The sequence below is a fragment of the Lissotriton helveticus genome, chromosome 3_1, assembly GCF_964261635.1.
Source record: "Lissotriton helveticus chromosome 3_1, aLisHel1.1, whole genome shotgun sequence".
Taxonomy (NCBI): Eukaryota; Metazoa; Chordata; class Amphibia; order Caudata; family Salamandridae; genus Lissotriton; species Lissotriton helveticus.
This window is the reverse complement of record NC_136061.1, coordinates 1,004,545,077-1,004,550,449: the sequence shown is the minus strand read 5'-3', so window position 1 is coordinate 1,004,550,449 and position 5,373 is coordinate 1,004,545,077. Positions and strand designations below refer to the sequence as shown.

The window sequence follows — 5,373 nt, the reverse complement described above, 5'->3', positions numbered from 1 at the left end:
GTCCGCCGCTGGAAGCGCGGCGGGATCCCACCTCAGCCGGCACGCGCCGGCCCTCACCTTCATTGCACCACAGGACTTTGCTCGGCCCTCCGACTCATGCACGTGTTAGACACCTTGGTTCGTGTTTCAAGACATGTCGGGTGGGTAACCAACATCGCCGCAAACCCCTGGCATCTGGTGTGGGCCTCCCTGCCCGGCGGCGCGACACGGTCGAGGAGCCCTGAGAACAGTCCGCCCCAGTCGACAGTCACGCCGGGAGCAGGGGGCCCCGTCCCCCCTTCAACCACCCCGGTACGCCCTGAGGGGTGGCCTTGGACAGGTTCCCGGGGGAAGGCATGGAGGTGGTCGAATCTCCCTCGGCCCTGCGAACACGGCAAAGCTCCTGCCAGGGGGGCTGAAACACCATCCGCCGGAGCGGAGGGCCACCTGCCACCCCGAAGCCTTCCCACCCAACCCGGAGCCAGTTGCGGCGCACCGCCACGGAGGAAATTTGCCCTGCGGGGGGCGGGTAGGGCCCGGTCCCCGGTCCCGCGGAGGGGATCTGGAGCTCCCGGGCCACGACCTTCCCGCCGTGTTGAATCCTCTGGGTAGACTGCACGGACCCCACCCGTTTACCTCTTGACAGTTTCTTGCCCTCTTGAATTCTCTCTTCAAAGTTCATTTCAACTTTCCCTTACGGTACTTGTTGGCTATCAGTCTCGCGATCATATTTACCCTTAGATGGAGTTTACCACCCGCTTTGGGCTGCATTCCCAAGCAACCCGACTCAGAGAAGACCCGATCCTCATGCGCCGGGGCCGCTACTGGCCTAACACCGTCCGCGGGGTGAGCCTCAATCAGAAGGACTTGGGCCCCCTGAGCGGTACCGGGGAGTCGCTCTTCGGTATGCCACATTTCCCGCGGCCGCCGCCGGGCAGGGATTCGGTGCTGGGCTCTTCCATCTTCACTCGCCGTTACTGGGGGAATCCTGGTTACTTTATTTTCCACCGCTTAGTAATATGATTAAATTCAGCGAGTTGCCACGTCTGATCTGTGGTCATAGTCGGAAGAATGATGCCGGAGCATCAAAGGGGGTTGCCGGGGTAGGCCAGGCCCCCCGTGCCGGAGCAGGGGGGCCAGGCGTCCCAGCAGCGTGTGCCCTCTTTCCCCGGATCGCATCTGGAAGGGTTTCGCCCTCCCGGGAAGCAGGCCGCCCGAGGCGCTTGCGCGCGGGCAGCCAGTGGGACATGACAGACAGCAACGTGCGGCACGCAGCCAGGCACCCCGGGGCGGACCGGTCACCAGGCCCCTTTTTCAGGGGCCAGGCATGCCGGCGGCATACCTCCACGGCAGGACCCGGCGAGGGACCCTGCCACGGGCGATTGAGGGGTCTGACCTTGTGGGGGGATGAAGGGGAAGCGGAGCTAACCCTGCGATGGCCCCAGTCGTGTCCAGAGGAACCCTCAGACAGGCGTAGCCCAGGAGGAACCCTGGGCCGCAAGGTGCGTCAAAGTGTCGATGATCAATGTGTCCTGCAATTCACACTAATTCTCGCACTAGCTGCATTCTTTATCGACGCACGAGCCGAGTGATCCACCGCCAAGAGTCACAGGCAACTTTTTGAAAACGTTCGCCTTCCTGCAGGTGCAGGAGAGGCAGGAGGAAGGCGACGCCCGTGAGCCTCGTTCAAGGCTTCCCCTCTGGGAGTCAGACTGCACCGTTGGGAGAAAAAAACATTGCCAGGCGCTCATCCTGGGAGTCCCCCCCATCCACGGGCGAGGAAGGGGGCTCCCAGTGTGATAGGAGCAGGCAGCCCCGCAGCCGCCAGTCCCGCCCGCACGATTCTTCAACCCCCTCGGCCCGGCCGCACGGGACCCAGTCAAATCGGGTACCTGGCAACGATGGAGGGTCGCTCCATCCTCGCCTGGGTTGGAGGCACCAGTAGGGAAGAGCCAGGTGGCTCCCCATCCCACACACCTCCCACCGAGCGGAGCCAAGGTCCCCTCACAGGTCTTTGGCCCCTTCTCTTCCAGAATGCCCTGCCGCGTGAGAAAGGCCACTCCCCGGTAGCCCGGGGGGCGACTGCCCGGGACCCATGGAGCCCGTCCCAGGCACTCAGCCATGCCGTTGGCCCTGGAGGATGGAGCCCCGGATGCCTAGGGAGGTGTTGCCCAGGCATAGACCACCTGGTCCCCGGCTGAGAACCGCCAACCCAGGAGGAGTGTCTGGGCATACCCTGCCCCTAGTAATTCTGAGGAAGGCTACCCCTCTTTCTTGGAACCCACGCTCACCGAGTGATGGAGGGGACCCAGGGCGTGGAAGTGCCCGACCTCCTGGAGCTCTCGCTGGGATACGGGAGGCAAATGGCACCTCATTGGGACTTCCAGGGAAGCCCGGCCATCTGGATAGCATTGGGTGCGACCAGATGGCCAAGGGGAGAGGTGTGACCAGATGGCCAGGACCTGTCAGCGCTCCGCCACAGGGTGAGAATCTCCCCATCACACTCACCCTCCCCCCCAGCGCTGACTGTGTTCTAGAATAGCCCCTAGTATCGTGCGGATGAATATCTCTATTCCTTTTGCTGACAGATGCTCTCTGTTGTAATGGAACAACTCAGTTCTCCCCGGAGGGAGCAATTTGTGCTGAATTGTACCCATTGAAGAGCCGCGTTTATGTATCGAAGAGTTCAGCTTCTGTATAGATTTAGTAATGGCCTTCTCCAAAGCCCCACCAAGCCATACCGCACTCGGTATCATATCTGACCACAATATCAAGGTAGTCGTTAAGTAATGCCAATTCCTAGCCAGGTCTGAAATCAAGGCCTCTCATACTCCTTGCCTGCCTAGTGACAGCATGTCAATCCCGCCTACATGCATAACTAAAATGAGCGGGCGAGGCATCTCTTCACATTCTACCACTTGTTGAAGCCGGACAAAGAGATCCTGTAACCGCAGACCCCGCACCCCATGCCAGTGGTGTGAAAACCCAGCGGCCCCTTGTGCTGCCTCCAAACTGGACTTGTGAAATCGCTGCTCCTCACTGCGAATCAAGGAATGCCCACACCAACATTTATGCACTGGTTTGCGGGAAACAACTGCAATAGAGGAAGAATTAGTGTTAAGACCATGACTGATGGGCACCCTGGGAATCATTCCTCCCCTTAAACGAGACTTGGATGGATGTACCATTGAAAACATTCTGACTGCCAACAACCCGCTTTTTTGATTTCATCAGCTGGCAATCCCATTGCCGCTGCAGTGTTGGTTGCCCCTATGCGAATGGAATGGGAGCTAAACTGCATTGAATCCTCACCTAGATATGTTAACGCCTTCCTACACACCTGAGTAAACTGACATCTTGTCATTGGCATACCATCCTTGTGCACTAGAAACCTCATTGAGGCCACCACTGGGCGTACCTTACGGTATTCCTTTGTCAATTCTACTGGACAATATGCTACCTGATGGGCCAAATGCAATATCACCCATGTGCCCCTTCCACGCATGTCTGTTTTTGACCGCTGGATCCTTATATGGATTGCTCCCTCTTCTAGAAAGACATCCACCAGTCCTAATCCACCTTCACCTTGTTTGGATGCTGCCACCAACTCGGAGACACCAAGGCCCCAATAAAGGCAAGCAAGTAAGCCAGGCTGAATAGCTTTACCTCATATTGTCACCGGCACACCAGCTGTAGGGCCCCACAAGCCTACCCAACCTCTCTACACTTATAGGTCGGCAAGTGTTCTGCACTCCAGGAACCAAACGTTCCCAACCCTTGATGGCCTTTTGCACCCTAAACTTTTTAGGGGGATCACTAACACCATGCAACCAGGCGAAGAAAGCAATGGCAGACAATTGCCTACACACTAGCGAAAGTGACTTTCCTCGGTCCTTCTGGCCCACAAGAAAACCTAGTACTCCTTCCAGTGTGAATCTGTTTTGCTCCGTGCCTGTTCTGAACTTTGCGCTGTTCACCCCCCACGCCCTCTCGTACATACGTTTTGTCTGGGGTGCCAATGCTGCTCTAATTAGGTCTGCGGCAATGGGGCACCAAGCCTCCATAACTCCTCTGGGAACTCCACCATCAATTCATCTGCTTGCGGCCACCGTGCCCTGAAATCTGCCAATTTAGATCGAGACAAAGCGTCAGCCACTGTATTGTCCACACCACGTACATGTTTGGCAGCAAAATGCACATTATGCAAGAGACACAGGCGAATAAGAGTCTTCAACAACCGCAGCGCATTTCTCGCTTTGATGTGTAAGGCGACAATGATAGGAAACAATTCTTGACGATGCGTGTGAGCCCAGACATAACCCTTTCCTCAGGCCAATGCTTCATGCACCACCTAGAGCCCAACACTGCTCCAAAACCAATACTGCCCGCCGCATCCATATAGAGAGCTAACTCTCTGTTGTTGCAAGCTGGCTGCAGCCATAACAGTGTTCAATTGAAGTTATCTAAGAACCCTCTTCATGACTCCAAGTCCTCTCTGACGTCTGCAGACAACCTTGTGTGATGGTGCTTAGCCCGTAGGCCGGACCTCACTCTTGCTATGTTTTTTGAAAAGACTCTCCCCATGGGAATCACTCTTAAGGCAAAGTTCAATTGGCCTACCAAGACCTGCAGCTGATGCAAGGTAACCTTCCTGGCTGAGATGCAGGTGTTAACCGCCTCCCTGAATACCCTCACCTTTCCCTGTGGTAACCTACACTCCCCTGCCACCAAGTCTATTTCAAGCCTCAGGAAACATAAACAGGTGGTGGGGCCTTCTGTCTTGTCTTTGGCTAACGGAACCCCCAATGCCTGGGGAAGCTGCTGGAAACCTTGCAGCGCCCTCCCACATGCCCGATCACCCCGGGGGACCCATGAACAAGAAGTCATTGAGGTAGTGCACCACATCATCTGATGACACCAAGTCTTTCACCGCCCATTCCAGGAATCTGCTGAATGTCTCAAATACTGAACACGCTACGGAACACCCCCTGGGCATACACATGTCCACAAAGAACTGTCCCTCAAAGTGAAACCCAGCAAGCGAGTATCCTCTGGGTGGATGAGAAGTAGGCGGAAGGCGGACTCTATGTCTGATTTGTTCATTAGCGCCCCTTTGCCTAATCTCTGCAATTTTGCAATGGCTTTTTCAAAGGTGGTGTACAGCACTGTGCATAGAGCCTGGTCCAAACCATCATTTACCTATAGCCCAGTGGGGTGAGACAGGTTGTGAATCAAACAAAATCTGCCTGGCTCTTTCTTTGGCACCAACCTCAGGGGTGAGCACACTAAAGATTCACAAGGTGGAGAAATAAACGGACCCGCCTCCCTGCCCGCGAGCACCTCCCCCATATTCTTGTCCCGGACCAACTCCCGCTGTTGCAGAACTGACTGTTG

At 56.3% G+C, this 5,373-nt stretch overlaps 1 non-coding gene and 1 pseudogene across 1 annotated transcript; both read right to left on the bottom strand.

The window, feature by feature from the left end:
* LOC144825551 (28S ribosomal RNA) overlaps positions 1–1,039 on the bottom strand; it is a 9,973-nt pseudogene extending 8,934 nt beyond the window's left edge.
* A 397-nt stretch (positions 1,040–1,436) lies between these two features.
* On the bottom strand, positions 1,437–1,587 carry LOC144825696 (5.8S ribosomal RNA). The gene has a single exon (XR_013609516.1). It is a non-coding gene; the product is annotated as a 5.8S ribosomal RNA (ribosomal RNA).
* Positions 1,588–5,373: the final 3,786 nt, after the last annotated feature.